The 18,332-nt window shown below is 39.1% G+C and overlaps 1 protein-coding gene across 6 annotated transcripts in view; it reads left to right on the top strand.

The window, feature by feature from the left end:
• chn (zinc finger transcriptional factor charlatan) overlaps positions 1-18,332 on the top strand; it is a 44,909-nt gene that overhangs the window by 5,012 nt on the left and 21,565 nt on the right. For 2 of the 6 annotated variants that reach the window (XM_070109045.1, XM_070109043.1), the window contains exon 1: positions 9,006-9,496. The exons of 1 other annotated variant lie outside the window; for it this stretch is intronic. The gene's annotated coding sequence lies outside the window, so the exon portion shown is untranslated. Of the gene's footprint in view, positions 1-9,005; positions 9,497-18,332 lie in introns of those variants that run through there. 3 more of the 6 variants (XM_070109048.1, XM_070109046.1, XM_036375006.2) reach the window with 2 other exon arrangements.

The following is an 18,332-nucleotide window of genomic DNA, read 5'->3' as shown; positions in this document are numbered from 1 at the left end:
GCGCAAAAGTTTCCACGACAAGATGATGCAGAGAATTTCAGACAATTCAGCACTTCTACTAAGGTATGTCTCACTGGAAAAATTATGCCTTAGTGGAGTGCAAAAGAGATCATTACGAACAAAATCAGCCACAAAATGATTTTCGTTGTCCATAAAATTTAGTTAATCGTTCTAACCGACACTCTAAAGATATGAACGGAACGTATTGGACATATCGTTCATGAAAATTTCGGCTTGCGCAAGTTCTTTGCAAAGTGCGTGCCACACGAGCTCAGAATCAATCGACACACTTTTTAATTTGTGTGTGTGCCTCAAATCAATGAATATAATGGAAAAAATGGCTTCGAATCCAAATTCTTTGACTCTGAGCACTTTCATATTTAAAGGGGTTAAGGTAGTCAGAGGCACGAAAAAATGAGAATTTCAGTAATTTTTTTTTGCTATGAAATCATGTTATTTTACAAAAGTAGTAATATGGCACTATTATACAGTGTTTTGACTTGTAGTCAAGAAAATTCCGAAAAAAATTTTTAATTTCCAAAGTTACAGGTCCTTGCGGTGACAATCATAAGTCCTTGGAGATACATCTAAAATCAATCGGATAAAAAAAATAGTTTTATAAATAGATAATTCTGTGCCTGACCGAAGCTTTTTTTTCAAAAATGGCAGCCTCAGAAAATTTTTTTCTAGATTTTTAGGAAAAAAATCAACAGTTAATTTGGTATAATATTGGTCTTAAAAAATCGAAATTTTTGAAAAAAAATCCTTCGATCAGGCCCGAGTTTACTATGTATTCTAAAAGCTATATAAATTTCACTAAAATCTACTGTACGGTTTTCGAGTTGCCACCAGTTCAAAAAACATAGTTTTGAAAAAAACGCATTTAAAGTTTCTTGCTGCTCCCGAGCGCTTTGATGTGCCCGAGCGCCTTCTGTTATTTGTCGAATAACTCAAAAAGTAATTATCGGATCAACTTGAAATTTTCAGAGAATATTTTCAAGATATTACACTTAACGAAAATGCAAAAATTGATTGATTGAGAAATTGATATTTTGAAAATTCGGACTACCCCTTAACATTTTCTCAGATCACAAAAGAATGTTCCAATTAATCCAGAGCCTTGCTAGGCTTCATCTTTTCGAGAAATCTATGCTAAATTCGAGTAGAAGATTTGTATTTGTTGCTCTTCGAACTTTCAACAATTTAGTAAAAAACTTATAACTTACTTAACTAAGTCTTAAAGAGAGGCTGCTCACATTTTTAAAGCACTATCCAAAGGTTTGAGAAACTCTTTTGTGCTACTCGTCAATAAATAGATATTTTCTTAAAAATTTGTTATTTTTAAGTTTTAAAAATTCAGCTAGAAAAGCTTTAGTTCGAGAAAATATGTATTTTGCAAAATACAACACAAAATAAGAGCGTCACAACTGCTGATTCATCTAACTCATGCTAAATACCACATTAATGCATACTCTAGTAGGCTTGCCAGCTTACTACGGCACAGCGACTTTGTATGAATGAAATAATGAAAATATTTCGTGTGTACGCAAACGTGCAACAACTACCTGCACCGAGTAACCCAATTTTAGCTCACATAACTCCAATCGACAAACATGCGAATCTGCCCCCCCTTATACCAAAATCATAACAGCACATCCGTTTACAAGGAAGCCCTACTGACTCACTGGACGCCGCTCACTGGCAAGGCAGGCAAGCCAGTTTTCCCCAGCATTAACGATGCACTCCTTGAGCCGCACAACCTAATTTCAATTTTCAACACACTCAACAGGTTTCCCAACAACAATATTAGCAGCAATTACAAAGCGCTTAAAAAGTGCAGCAAGAGTAAAAATCGGTAGTAAATACATATTGACCTTCTTGCGCTGCAGCAGCGCATTATATCACGGTTATATATATATGTGTGTGTGTATGTATGTATGTCCAAAGTACTCCTCTCAAGCCGTTTGGCGCAACACTTGGACTTGGTTCGACCAAACAGCCGAAAGACAAGGCAGCCAATGCCGTTGTGTTGCGCTCATACCAAATAGCAGTTAACTGTATGTTTATGAATGTAGGCATGTGTGTGTGTGTGTGTGTTAAGACTGCGCTTCATAAAGCCGTCGATCGAGCGCCACAAACACCGTTGCAGACATTGCTGGCTCAATGATCGCCGTACGCTTACAGCATGCTCATACGCATGTAAATACTCAGCGCTGGCTCCTCCACCAACAAACACCAATCACCAACCACTAGACGGCTAGACGGGTGTACAAGAATATCGCTACAACAACAAATTTCATAATCATACGATACGTTTTTCCTGTTCAAACGCTGGCCTGTGGAGCGTAGGTGCAGCGGCGTGTTGTTGCTATAAGCCGCTCAGGTGAATCTCATGAGTTTGCAAAACTGGTTCTAACGTACACACGCACACACACACACATGCCTATATACACTGATTTGCTGATGTATTACATTTGTTTGACGATAAATATGGGGAACGCTCTTGACGTGCGGATGCTGCAATCCACTTTGTTGTGACTCTTTCAATGTTACTGTTGCCTTTTTTTGTTTTTGTTGTTATCCATATTGCTGATCATTCACCAACTAGTTTTATACTCGCATCGTGTTGACTTTGTACATTGGCTCATGCACACATACATACATACATGTGTAAGTATGTAAGTATGTGCGGTAGCCATTCGTTGTTTGATGACGAAAGTGGCCGAGCGCAGCTATGCGCCGCTAACGCTAGCGCGCTTGTGTTGGCTACTTTGTTGCTACCGGCGCGACCACTTCACTTCGCTTCTCTCGGCGTTTTGTGCATCACCTCGCGGCTGGTCGTAGTGACTTTCAATTTCACTGAGTAAGGTGATTTGTGCGACACGTTTTGCGACGCGCGCTCGTTTTCTGGAATTTCCATAACTAAATTGTATCGCCTCAATGGACCAGTGAGTCAGAGAATGAGGTATATAGTTGTGAAAAGCTTTCACAGATATTTTTGTTATTTTGAGTGGTTAATGCAAAAGTGATAAATCGGCTTTCCGGCAAACAAAATTTTTTTTTGATTTGACATAATACCGTACTATGGAAACCAAAGATTTCCTAGATATTGAATTATGTACCAAAATTTCTTCTTTCTGAAGAACAACAAAAACAAAATACCAAAAAACCTATTGTCCCAACAACGTTGAGTATGATTAAATGCCTATAACCGTTTTATGCAAACTTTACACATTTTCCATATATTTTCTTATGGGAAGTTTTTCTTTCCCGGGAATTTAAACTTTCAAAATAAAAATATTGTGTTACAAGTGTTTGCGATTAGTTTCGTTGTTATCGATAAACTTAGGTGCACAAAACTATACTACTCTTTCCCATATTACGCGCTGAGTATAAAAATATTGTACAATATTTTACACTATAAACAAAAAGCTAGAAGTATGCAATCTCTTTTTAAAAATTGCTTCAGAAAAAGAACAGCGAAAGCAGCCTATCTAAATTAAAGCAAGAGCTTTCCTTTTTTTCAAGAAAACGAATCTGGAATCCTTGCAGTAAATAGATGAAAGCGTTACAGGAATTATAAATAAATATAATAAATAAATCCTAGGTATATTTTTTACCGTACTTCATAACTAAATAGCCAAATATTGCAAACCTCACAAAAAAACCATTTTATCTGCGTTGTTGGTCCGCTTATAACTTAGAAGATTCAAGTATACAATGCGATTTATTGTTGTTTCAAAAAGGACCAAATTTTTCGCTCCAACCCCGACGTTAAGTTACACACTATTATAGTGGAGTTGCGTCGTAGGTGGAGCTCGTGCAAAGAAAACTATTTTCGGCAAAAGTGCTTCTTCACTGCCCTTAAATAGAACCATATTTTCGAATATTTGAATCGCGCTTTCGTCACGTAATTGTCATTGACCCAAAAACAAACATCTACATTAATTTACATCGTAGGAAAAGTTAACCCATTACTAAGCACTGCTGTCTAATCAAATGACTATAAAATCCATTCTTTTTCAAATACTCACGCAATGTTTCTGTATACAATACACTATATTTCTTAACTTTTTGCAAAAAGTATATGTTTCTAAAATCACTGCGAAAATTTTACGCCTTACCCTTGTTAGTTTTTACAATCATTGTTTTATAAGTTTTTCGCTTGTTCATTGTTCCCAATTATATTTTGAACGTTCGACTTTCAAATCCCAATTAATTTTTCTATCTTACTCAAATATTTATTTTGTTTATGGTTATTTTTAACTAATTGAAGGGCTTTAAGAGTAATTTCTTTAATAATTTTGAAAACGCTGGAAATCCTAAAATCCTGAATTAACGGCTAGAAAGGTTTTGCTATGTGTTTAGTGGGATTAGAAGTGAATCACCTAACTACAGCCAAACTTTTAATTCTTATCTCAACTGTCCATAGTTGGACCGTCTGAAGGAAACAATCGTCTAGAAGCGGTGAACTTGGGCTAATAGGAGCAGAATCGTGTTTTATCGGAACATATCGTAGGTGACTCGCCAAAAGATCGGAAAGTATTTTTGAGAGTTTCTTATATACCTTCTGCTCAAATATAAACGAGACTGGCTCAAACAACAAAAACGGTTAATTATTCTTCAATATTTATTTTATCCCCTTCAAAATAGTCACCATTAGAGGCGATACACATATGCCACCTTTTTTTCCAATCTTCCTAACACTTCTGGTAGGCCGCTTTAGGTATGGCTTTCAGTTCCTTCTTCGAATTCTCTTTTATGACTTCAATCGGGTAGCTATCTCTCTTTCAGTCACACGACGATTTTCCAACACAATTTTCTTTACTTTTTCGACGTTTTCTTCGTTTATTGACGTTGCTGGACGACGATCATGGGGCAAGTTCTCCAGCGATGTATGGCCGTCCTTGAACGACTTATACCAATCAAAAATGCATGCACGTGATAGGCAAGACTCCCCATATGCCTTCTGCAACATTTTCATTGCGTCCGTCGCACTTATTCCATTGGAATAACAAAATTTCAAAAAAAAACTCTTTGCTCAACGTTAATTTCCATAGTAAAATTCGAAAACCACACTCGAGGTTGACTTGTTTATAGTGCCGTAAAAAAAAAACTATGTGACAGATCGCGACAATTTGACATGTAAACATATAACAGTCCTGCCAACCCAAGCAAAAAAAGTATGGCCATATGTCATGTCCTTGTCGAGTTATGGATAAAGTCTCGTTTTGCGTTGAGCAGAAGGTATACATTTACCTTAGAGTCTGTCTGTGGCGTATGATTTTGCTATTTGAAAAATTCGCCTTAAGAGAAGCTTCTGAAAATCGACTGTCCCAGTTCCAATAGTAACAAGGAAATCTTCAAGAGTGACTTTTAGAAATTGCCTACAAAATGACAACAAGTTAGCGCGCAAAACGGTACATATTTGACCTTAATCTCATCATTCTAACGATGCTAAATAAAATGGTTGGATTTCTTTTTTCTAAACATTTGTATAAAAAACTACAGTGGTGCAAAAATATTGATCGTCGACTTTGTTTTAGTAATATTAAAGGGATTGAGAAAAAAGTGCAATAATTTCATATGAATATGTAATGTGTAAACAGGTGGCCATGTGTAACCGTACCTCAACTGCATTGCACTATTATACCTACTTCACGTGTCTGTTCATAGGTCAACGCGAGCAATTGTAAAATACCGCGTAAAAAGCTGGAGATTCCAGTAGTGCATTTATTTCCGGATTTTTCTAAACAAACAACAATATTTTTCTGATAATTCCATGAGATCACAACAATGACGTACAAATGTAATTGCAATGATGCAAGTCACGTTAGAGAATAGCCACCCGCCGCTTAGGGAGTCCCCACTTCCCACAAACTGAATGATTTCCGCAAACAATGTAGAATGCATACTCTTTACATACGCTCACCTACACACATGCATACACCACATGTGTAGTGTATTTGTGATCTTCGGTTTAGCCCTTATCACGCAACACTAGCCGGTGTATAGAACAACGTCGCTCTCATTTCTATGAGTCACGGACTTGCTGAGCTAGTAGAACCCCCTATACGAATCTCAGCGCGTCGTTGCGCTTCGCTGCACCTTTCGATGCCGGCAGCGTTGGTAGCTGTCGTACAAAATTCTAAGCCCAATCGCGATCGCACTTATCACCTACTCTGCCGTCTATGAATATTCGTAGGCTCATTATTGTGCGAGTAAACACCATCGTCGCCGAACGGCTGAACTAGATGCCTATATCGGTGTATGCATACTTACATATATACATATGCATGTATATGGTATGCATGTGTGTAGCCAAATAACTGAAGCGCTAAAACTCAACTCGATGGTAGCGAAAATGAAAAGCGAAGCGAAATCCATGATCATCAGTTATGTGTGGCCTTTCGGCAAAACTAAAAGAAAAAAAAACAGCAACAACAAAGAAGCAAGCAACCCACATAAAACCTGAGCAGGCGTATTTTGGTATACGAAATTGACCTGTACCGCACCGCTACCCCTCACCGGTGTACAGCGCACGGTGATTTTGTGCCCGATTGCCGATCGACTTGGCTGGCGGCAGCGTTGTTTTGCTGTGATGAGACATGCCATGGACGACAAATAACAACAGCAAGAAATAGTGTTGAAGGGGCAAAAAATACATACATGCATACATACACCGGCATACCAACAGTCAGCACTATTGAAGCAGCCAAGAGTCGACTAGCCAGTTGACCATGCAGTGAACCCACCCTACTCGGCCACATGTGCATGCCGATATATATACACACATATATATGTATATATGTATATTGTATGTGCATAACTGTGTATAAATATTTCGCTGTTGCTGTTGTTATTGCCCCCTCTCACTCTGACCAGCGCGCACATGTTCACAAGCCACTCTTCTTCGCTGCTCACCCACTCAGCAGCTGGTACCGGCGCCGTTACTGTTGATTATAGCAGTGCACAGTGGTGTGAGCAGTGTTAAATTGTTAACTATTTCAATTAACGGCTTTTTACAGTCTACGACGAAAAAAAAATTAGGAGAAATTGCACTTAATTTTAATATTGCTTAAAAAACTTAAAAAAAATAATTTGTTAAATTTTTTATTATTTAATTTTTCATTTTCTTGTTCACGTAACCGATATACAGGAGCATCCCGAAAAATCCTAACACCAAAAAAATGTATTCTTGTTATAGATGACGTAATGTTCCAAGGACTAGACAAAATTTTGATTTTAGACCAAATGAGGATTTCCCAAAGTTTTTTTTTTTTTAAAAAAAATTAACACTTCACATTAGCTTTAAAACCGAAATTATTGTCAAATCTTATTGCCTCTATCATTACCTGACAAATATATCAAAGAAGGTCGTGTAAGAATTCAAGTCAATCGGTGCCATTTAAGAGAAATTTTCCCCATCGACACTGAAAGTAGCCTATCGTGAAAAACATGTTTAAAGTTTTGGGAGCCAATAACACTAAGTTAAAAATGTTTCACAAATATACTCATATATCTGAAACTTGCCGAGTCTACTTTTAATTTTCGAAAAGTGTTCTCAATTATATTTATGTACATTTGATAAATATGCAAAAAAAAAAATTGATTTATTTTTTAATTCACATATGGATATAACCCGTAAATTTGAATTTACATGTTTTGGTTTTAAAGCGATGAAATGACTGTGTGAATGGACTTGTATATTACAAAATTACATAAATAAATCTTTGGATATATTCAATCACTTATGATATGACATTCATAATAATTTTGGCCAGCTTCAATCTGCAGCGAGTATTTTCAATGACAGTTTCACGGAATTTCCATCGATTTTTCTACATTACTTTGCCATTACATTCCAATAATTTTTCAAAACAAAGTTTTGTTACTGCTGAAAACTTAACTTCCAAAGCGTTCTCAGTGAAAAAAAATTCACAAAGTAGAAAGGAGTTTGATTAAATCACCATCTATTTTTTCAAAAATTCTACTAACGCTAGACCAAACACATCACCGCTGAAAAATGCGAAAAGTTAGAGTTTAGTTAGAAACTATATAATAATAAAAAATATATAATGATTATACAATGAAGGCGTAAGACTTGTAATTTAATATTATAAATCAAATCTATTGTTCTTTATGTGCCTTACATTTTATATTATAATTTATAATGTAATATTTAATCTTTTCTTTATTCAGTCGTGCCTCGAACTCAGTCAAACAATCTCAAAGGAAGAGAATTTACATTTCACTTTTTTTGTTTTTTTTTTTCAATATTAAATTCGATATCTCTGAAGTATTTACCTAAGTAAATAAAAAAATCTTTTCTTGGGAAAGTTAATAAGTAAAGATTTTCTAGAATAAAAATAATAAACGTATCGTATACTATTTCACACCACTGTGCGGTGTCAGGCATTGATTGCTTCTTCTATTCTGTTTTTGTTTTTTTTTGTTTTTGGTATTTTGCGCTTTAGGCGGGTGGGTTGAAGTTGAAGCCGCCAATGTTCTTGTAATTTTTGTTGTAGTCGGTTAACATACAAAAATTAGGTAGGTAAGTAGGAGGTAGCTGTACACAAAGTCCGTGTCGTTTGCGTCGCAGCGCACCACCATACAACCCAGCGGCGTCGCGCCGCACCGCACCTAACAGCATACCCTTTGTTAAACACTCTTGCAATTTTGTTGTTTTTCTACCGATTCCGCTTTGTGTGATCATTCGGTGTAAGGTGGCTGGCGACGGCAATGCGTTAGCCTGCTGGGTTGCTGGTGGTGGTGGTGGCGGCATTGGCGCACAATGGTTCTTAAAGCCTCTGCCGCTGACTCCGTTGGCTATGTGACTGCTGACTGCCTGCGCGCGCCCCTGTGTTTGTGTCTGTGTTGATACACGACGGCGACTCGCCGACTCGGCGCTGCCCGCTGCCCGTTGTCATTTTCTGCTTTCTGTTTTGTGTGTGTTTTTCGTTTTCAATTTTCAACGCCAACTGCGCTGGGGTAGGCGCTCAGCCTCACGCTACCGCCTGCACAGTTTGTCGGAATTTATTGAAGTGAACGGTTGTTGTGTTTTTGTGAAGCGGCAAATTTAATTCGCATGTGCCTACAGTGCGTCGCTCCACTGTCTACGATTTCTTTTATTATTATATATCAATATACAATTGCCAAGTGACAACCAAAACAAAAATTAATATTTTTTTTTAAAGAAATATATAAAGTGCAGAATTTTAACACTAAAAAGAAAAAATTGTGAATATGAAGAGTAACTAACATTGTGTGAGTGTGTGTGTTGATGAAAATTCGATTTCTGTATTAAAAAGTGAATTATAAGTATAATTGTGCGAAAATACATTAGTTTAACAACAGATAAACAAAAGTAACATAACGGTAGTTTGAAAGCTTGCTAGTCCTACCAACTTGACATAGTGCTTGCATGCAGTAAAATGTCGCAGTTTTGGCGTTTATAAGCAGTTAAAGGATTTTTTGACTTTTTATTTCAAATAAGGTATGTTTTTTTATATTTATTTTTTTTTAATTATATTAATGTATATAGAAATATGTATATTTTATAAAATTAAACTAGATTTCATACAAAAAATGCTTGAAATAAATGGGAAAGACTTTAATATATAACTAAAAATACGTGATAAAGTTGATGATAATATTTTTAACTTAAAAAAAAACGAAATGTGAAAATATGAATTCAGAAGAAAAACTGACTTGCAAAAGCTTTGAAAAGCTTTCATTTTGATAATTATTTTGAAGGTAGTACCGTGCTAAGGGTCTTTAAGGTCAAGTTATACGATCCTTCCACTTTTAAGTAATTTTTAGCTGTGTTTTTGGCACTTCAGTTTTCGCCAAAAAAGCGTAATTTTTCAAAACTTATAATGTCAATATTTTGTGTTTTTTTAACCACAATAAGCTTGATTTATATAGATTTTGTTTTTCTTTTTTTTTTAAAAGCTCCGAAAAGCTTAATTTGATAGTTTCGGTGATCGTTAGAAAAAAGTTATATGTAGTGGGGCACTTTAAGCTTATTGCTTCCAGTTTAGTATTTTAAGTATTTTTCAACTGTGTTTTTATAATTCAAGCTTAGAGATATTATTGTTTTTAAAATTTTCGAAACCTGTAAAGTCTTAATGTTAGGCTATTTAAGCCATAATTGGCTTGAAGCGAAAAAGCTTCGTTTCAGTTTATTAAGTTCTTGGAAGTAGTGCAGTATTGAAGACTCATTTCATAATAAAAGCTTCTGTTTCACTAAAATCAATTTATAACAAGAAAAAAGCTTAACTTCTATAATACTTCCACAGTTATATTTCTTATAGCATAATAGCGTATAAAAAGATCTCTATCTTGATTTTGATCGGTCAGTTTGTATGGCAGCTATATGCTATAGTGGTGCGATATCGGCGGTTCTGACAAATGAGTGAGAAATTTCTGATCGATATCTCAAAAACTTTAGCCCCTACTTTCGCATACGACTCGACTCGTCACGGCCCTTTAAGGATATAAAAAAGTAGTTCTAAGAATCATGTAAGCAGAGTATACTGTAGTGCAACTAAGTTGTCACTCTAAATTATCGCACATTTACATCTGCATACATAAGTTAATTCAGCTGTTAATATCCTGTCCTAGTTCCTAGTGCTGGCATTTCAAGGCCACTTCACAGGTACTCCACAGCAGCAGCCTCGCACACAATTTCAGCATTCAACTACCAATGACGCTACGAAATTTTCACCGCATTAGATTCTTAGAAATACGAAATTTTATATTTAACACCTCACTAACGTTTCGTTAATTGCTACGCTGCTCGATTTTCTACCTGTCGGCAGTTTGCCCATTTCAAACAGCGCAGCAGTCAACCCAAACCCAACCAACGCACAGCCAAACAAACCTATGTATATATGTGTGTGTGTTTGTAGCCAAGAGTTATGCCCGGTTGCGTGCAATGCGCATATTTTCCATCTCCTCTTCGGCTCGTATTCTCCCTCTTATGCGCTATTACTACTCCAACGCCGACGCTTTGGCGGAAATTGCTTGTTGCTTCTGCCTCACTCTACCTTCGCTACAAGGTATTCTACACACATTACTGTCCGTGTGTATGTGTTTTTGTTGTTGGTGTTGTAGTTTAGTGTACATGCAGCTGCAACCCACATACGAGCACACACACACACACACTACCCAACTCAGTCATTGCCAATCCTCCCCAACGGCGTTACAAGGCATAGTTGGTTTGGTCATAAAATCGCATCGCTGCCGACTAAAGTCTACACATAGATAGCGTAGTATGTTGTGCCCTCTTTTTAGCTACCGCCATTAGTGAGGGTTGCCCAAGCATGTGCAGAAATGCAACGCAGTTTCGTTTGGTTTTATTACACCCTACAACAACCCTAGGCGATAGTGGCCACTACAGCGTGGAATTGTAAGTTTTTTGAAAGTAACAGTCCGCATGTGCAAGCCTAACTGCGGCACAATTGCTCGCTCTCCGTTGCTGGTTCAGTTCAAATGGTCCGTTCAACATGTAGCGCCACCGCCTGTCGCCTTCACAGAAACACTCTTAGCACCCGCTGGTAGGCTCATACATATTTACTTAGATATGTAACTATTTATATGATTTTTTCTTTGAATCCAGCTACATTTTTATACTATTCTACTAGCTGACCAAGCGTTATAACTTGAATATCTTTCACTTCCTGCTTTCGCCAACTTCCATCCCTGTCTATGTGTACATAATAGCGATGTCCTTCTAATAGAAGATACTGTTTGATCTGTCCGTTTATCCGTCAGCAGCCACTCAAGTCCAGCTGCGCACAATCGTACCCCCTAAACGTTAGACCCAACTGTCAGTTACCACCCATATTGCCCTTCAAACTGCAACTTAAACCTCTAGTGTACCCACAAACTTACATTCACATGCCGGCTATGTTTACTTTTCTATTTGTCCCTTCTAGGCACTTTTTAAGTTTCGATGCGAAATGTTTGACACCACCACCACCGGCTAACCGAGCGTCGTCTAACCCAACGGCTACGCTAACGCTGTCGTTGACGTTGACTTTCGCCGTTACTAGCTGTCTAAGCGACGTCGGCATCGAAGCGTCAATTTACCAAACTGCGATCGTTGTTTTGTTTGTTGCTTTTTTGGTTTTTTACTTTCGCATTTCCACCCCAGAAATGCTTGCTGGTTCGTCTGCTTGCGTGCCTTGTCTGGCGTTGACACTCGCTGTCGGCCTGCCTGCTTGTCGAAAAAAACCAACCCAGTCCCGGCGACATGCCTACACATTACTGACATACAGACATACCTATGCGCGTGTGTTTTGAAAAATTTCCAATATTTTTTTGTTGACATTCGGTTCCTTGTGTGCGTCTGTGACTCGTTGCTTGTGTATTGGCATTTGGTGCGCTTTCATTTTTTGGTTTGCTCTTTTTTGTGTCTTTTGCGCACTTCGTCCCATACGCTTTAGTTGCGTATCCCCTTGGGTTTTTATCTAGTTCTCAGAAGCATCCACAATTAGATATGTCTTGAAAGCGTTGGGTTTTGTGAGGTTCGCGCAGGGTTGCTACATGATAAAACCTAACCTATTGTTCGGTAGATGTGTCATAGCGCTCCAAAATAATGTTGATTTCATTCAAATACTTGTAGCTTAAATTGAGTGGAAATAGAGGTTGAAAATTATTGAATTACGACACAGGTTTCACGTTTAGGATGTCAGCAGAAAGGAATGTTTCACTTAGAACCGTAATCTATAAACTCATGGGAACCGCGTATTCAATTTTAAGACATTGCAAATTCGAAACTAACCTCAAACCCATCGTCCTAGAGAGTTGAGTTTGCAATAGACGCAGTTCTAGGAGTTTTACTACTTTTTTGAAACATCCGCCTTTAAGCTTCTTAATCCCACTTTACTTAACAGTTTCACCACAATCTCATGCGTACCGAGCGCTGCGAAACCCGAACTTGCCTTTATTTTTAGTGCCATTCTTGATTGCTCGTACCTGTTGCTATTCGATACCACCATAATTGCATATTAAATGGGTTTAATATTTCAATACTGTTGCATGCATCCTGAAGGCAAAGAGAAACCCCACAACTACATGGCGGCTCTTCGTGCGCATACCACAAGAAGCGCTGAAGGCTTTCTCACGCGGCATATGCAGCGAAAGTCGTCGCAGGATGTCCTGTGCAAACATATTTACATGCAGACCGCTATACAAATATATATATTATATTTATGGTCGTACGACCCCGCCGTTGGCTGGCAAGCTGTGCCAGTCGGGCCTGGCGTTGTGTGGCACAAAGCCGGCGAACAAAGAAATTCAATTACTACGCACTTCCCGTGCCCATTTGCAAGACTGCGCTGCCACAACGACAACACATGTTGCTTGAATATTTGGGGTGGGGTGCCGCACGACAGCGTCCATACATATGCACACACTCGTAATTAGATACAGTACCGAGCGCTTCAAGCTACCTGCTTAGGCTCTCGCTTGTTCGTGCTCACTTATGCATATTGCAGACTGTTGCATGCAACAAAGTATGCAAACGCAAATAAGTGTATATAGTTTTCGAGGGTTATTTTCATTGTTGATCGCGCCACTCGAAAGGATTTTGTGGCGTTGGGAATGCGCGCCGGCAAAAATTGCTATCTCATCGAAGTTGAAATGGTCAAAAATAAATCTAAATCATTGTTATTTTTCGTACATTTGTGCGTGGCTATGTATGTATGTGTGTGGAATTTCCTGTTGCATTGCCCACGGCTGTGGCAAGTGAGGTACTATGGTGCGCCACCACCACCACCGCCACAGTTATTATCGGGTTCAGCTCACACTCGTCACGAACTGTAAACATTCCAACAGTCTCGACCCGACCTGTCGCTACCCTACTTCCTACACTGCCTTGCCCTGCTCTGCTCTACTCTACTTTTCTCTACCCAACTTCACTACAATACAATTAACGCTACCTGCTAGTTACCTGCCAGCGCTGCAGCTGTCGCGACGTTGCACCTTTTTACCTGCTGTTGTGCTGCCTTTTGTGGCATTGCTGTTGTTATTGTTGTGCAGCGTCCGTTTTTGGGCGCATATGCGTAGAGACCCCTTTTTTTGTGTTGCTGTTGAAAGAAAAAAAGGCGCAAAAACTCGCCTAAAATGCGGATCTTCCACCCCAATTTTACTTCTTTCTTCAATTTCCGTGCCATTACCACTGAATGCAATATAAAATAAACGAAAACCAGTAGTAGTAAGCCTCTATGCTAACTCCCGCAACAGCGTCGTGCCGTTCGACCAGCCCAATCTTTCCTGCCTGCGTTTTTAGTTTTTTTTTTTGTATCGCGCCGAAACACGTTTGCTCGTCGCTTGCGCTTGCCGCCGCTCTTCGTCGCCCGCAGCGTTTGCTTCCGTCCCACGGGTCGGCCGAGTGATCGCTTGTGTGACTGACTGTCAATGCGTCTGACGTGGGTTGGGTTGAGTTTTGGTGGCTTGGTGCCTTCGTGCCCTCTTGTGTTGGTACTTCGGTTTGCCTTGGCTTGCCAAGCGTTGGGTTGGGTTGTCATCATCTGCGCGTGTATAAATGCTTGTGCTCGGTTTAAAGCGGGGATTTTTGTAAATTGCCAGCCATACTTGTTCATCTTCTTAACACATAAGCTGCGACTGCTGTTGTGTTTGTCATAGTCGACGTTGCCGTCGTCATTATATTTTTGGTCTGCCTTTGTCGTGCTGTTTTTTTTTGTTCACTTCTTTTAGCCGTTCGGCCGCCCGCAATCTGTTACTTGGCAAGTTGGTGTTGATGATCGGCACCACCAACGCCAGTTATAACAACAAAGCGCGTCAGCAAACGACCTCGCCTCATCGTAACGCACTGCTGCTACACATATACTCCCCAAACGCGCATTCCCCTTTTGTATTTTTGTTAAAAAATTTGTTTTGTTTTTGCTTGTGGGTCTCAATTTTCAACAGCCCAACGCATTAATTTTTTCCATATTCATTCTTTGTTCATATCCGTCTTCTTTTTGAAACGTCGCGCGCATGTGTGTGTGTGTGTGTGTATATATAAAATCTGAGGCGCGGTGAGTGGCGTTGGCGTTGGTGGTGGTGTGTTGTGTTGCTGTTGCGCGCTTGTAGGTGTATGCGCTGCTGGGTTGGTTACTTATATACCCGCGATAGTTGCTTAGTTAGGTAGGTGGTTTCTCCGAATTGATAAACCCAAAAAACAAAAAGCATAGTTAATAAACAACAACAAACACAACAACATTATTGTGCGCTAAATGTCGAATGCAAAGCAAAACCTCGCTTTGGTCGAGGCGGTGGTGGTTGTTGCGCTCATGTTGGTGGCCGCATTATTGCCGGATGAGTGACGTCGCCGACGACGCGCCTGAAGGTTCTCGGCTCGTTCGAAAAAAAAAATAGTGACACAAACAACCACATCCACCTACTACAGTTGGCCGGTGCTCGCTTTAAGCGGCGACTCACTGCTTTCGCCCCGTCTGTTGTATGCGTCGCGGCAGATGCGTCCCTTTTGTGCCCTATGTGCGCGTGTGTGAGACAAAAGCCGCACAAATACGCAGATTGGCAGTTAGCCTCACCCAAAATGAAAAAAATATATATATAAAAAAACAATTTATAAGAAAATAATACATATTTATATGTAGCGCTTGTGTGCCCACTTTGCTTGTGTGCGACGGCGCAAAGGCATCTTCGCGGCCTGCAAGGTTACCTGCCTGCCTGCTTGCCTGCATTTATTTTCTTTCCATCACACTAAAGATTCCGTTGATTGCACCTTTCGTTCGCAGCGCAAAAGAAAAGAATCCACGTACGAAGGGTGTTTGCTCAGCGCGTTTGTGGTATTTCAACGTAGTTCACGTTGGGTGATAATTGCTTCTGAAAAACGGATCGGCTAGACGGTTTTGTGTGTATATTGCATACTACAACTTCGCTGGCGTGCATTTAATTATCTTTTGTATATTTTGGTTAGCGCAGGAAGGTCACGAGATCTGTGCTGGAATGCTGCGGAAATGGCAATAATCACTTTCTGGAAATAAATACTTATAAAACGCGAAATCCAATCCAAGTTAATCTTTGAGCGCTCAACCTATGAAGAGCATTTTTAAAAAATATGATTTGGCTAAAGAATGGACGCTTGTCTCAATAAGATATATCAAGTGCAACTACTTCACCGTACATTAAATAAAACAGTTGCTTTTTATGAGCTGCTTCCTAACTTTTAACTTCTTGATATAAATAATTTTGGTAAAACCACTACTTCTACCACCACTTTTACTTTTTAATATTTGTCAGTTATTCCAAGAAAATTCTTTCTCCAAATAACTTTGGTAAAACCACAAAAGTGAGTTTGGAAATTAGCCAGTGCTGATTTAAATTATTAGTTCTATTGGATCGCATATTTAAAATTGTTCTAGTTGAGTCTACGAATTCAGGGAAATCAGTTAAGTTAACGTAAAACTGGACTTGAAACATTATGCGTTAAACAAATTATGTTCAAAATGAACCTTAAGACTCATTTCTCACAGTAGAACGCCAAAAAAACTTAATTTGTCAATCAGCTTAGTTAAAGTTAGGCTCATATATCGCCTAAGGATATTATTGACATTTATGGCGATTAACCTCAAAATACTTGAAAGTCCACGCTAAAAAAGCATGAAAGCGACTAAAGAGAAAATATAAACGACTTTTAGCTGAGCTTTAGTATATATGCAGGCTACATTGTTTGCGCAGAGCTGTCTTCAGTATTTAACCAGACTATTTTAAAAATCTCAGAGCAACAATTTTCGTGCCTCGTAATATCGTAAAACAAAAATACGTATTTAGAAGAGTAAGTAAGTATACTTGAAAAGTGGAGTCTTACAGTTTTTTGACGCTTCGGAACAGCTGATAGAATCGTGGGAGAAACTTTTTATTTAATAGAAAATTAGCAAGCTTCAAACACAATTCACAGAAGGAGTTTCATTTTCCACGCTGTAGATTTGAATTCGTGTTTGTGTGTTAGTATTCATCTAGGGATTTACATCCGTTATGCTTGCAATTTTACCAAGAACGGCAAATAGCAAAATTTCACCAAAATTCTATTGAAGAATTAATTGCCAACAACAACAATGAATAGAAAAGTGTTCGCCTTCAGAAAAAAAGTGCTCGTCTTAAGGAAGAAATGGGGAAGATGGTAATAACGACAGGCGCTCGAACAATACATGTGAGCTGCGTTAAGGATGATGTTGAAAGAGCAGAGCTAAAAAGAAGCAAAATAAAAAAGTAAATACAAAAATGAGAAAAACAACAACAAACAGCAGGGTAAAATCACCCCTAAAAATGCTGAAAACGCACGAAGATCATTAAGACTAAAATTCACTGTGGAACATGTGTTGCGCTGGAAGCAACAGTAAATGCAGACACACACACAAACACAAACACAACAACACATAGTCGCTTAGTCTTGTGTCGCAACGAAAGAAAGCGTTGTCCTTTGCTGCAGCGCTTCTTAATGAGTTTCTGCGCTTGCCTTTAAGGACGGCTAAGAAGTCGCCGAACGCGCAGCAAAGCGTATCAATTGAATGCCTTAGAAAAGGGGATGGCAAACACAAGGAACGTACAAGGATCATGCAGTTTGTGCGTGCAAATAGCGCGTTGGGTGCGCGCTGTGGAGCGGGGGTAGGTGCCGTGGCATATATACATACAAACATAGGGACCCAGCGCACATATGACACAAAAGTAAATGCGAAGTGTGCGTGCAAGTGCAGCATGCCGGCAAGTGCTGACTGCTTGCGGCTGCACTGCTGTTGCTGCGCTGTATTTGTGAAATAATTGTCTGCCTTCTTTTTTTTGGGGAGGAAACACATCAGGTTGCACCTGCTGTCTGCGCGTTTATTTTGCTTTTGTTTTGAAATTTGTCTGCTATGCGGTCCACATTGCCTCGTTTGCGCCTCATTGTCGCGCCATTTGCTGGCTGTGCTGGTGAAATCGCTTACGGTTTTAAAATTGCTGCGGCTGCGCATATGCCTGACGCTTTATATTTTGTATGTAATATAGCAGCGCATACATATACATAAATACCTATTATTGCGCTGTAATTTACATAAGAAAGATTGAGCTGTCTTGCGGCACAACTACAGTATGCTTTTTGCGGTGTGCGCATGCGCGCCCTTGAATCATCAATTTTCCGCCCACCAGCAGCCGCAATCGCAGCGGTAGTGACAGCATACTGTCACGCCAATCTGCCTGCTGTCAGTCATATGTAGCTATAGAGTAGGTTTGGTCAGCTTGCCATCTTCATCACGATTGCCTTCAAAACGCTGCTATAGAAACGAATTCCGGCGTAAAAAATGCCTTTGCGCTCCAAT

Source organism: Bactrocera oleae, chromosome 4 (assembly GCF_042242935.1).
Source record: "Bactrocera oleae isolate idBacOlea1 chromosome 4, idBacOlea1, whole genome shotgun sequence".
Classification (NCBI taxonomy): Eukaryota; Metazoa; Arthropoda; class Insecta; order Diptera; family Tephritidae; genus Bactrocera; species Bactrocera oleae.
Note: the sequence above shows the minus strand (reverse complement) of the source record. Positions and strands in the feature narration are given on the sequence as shown.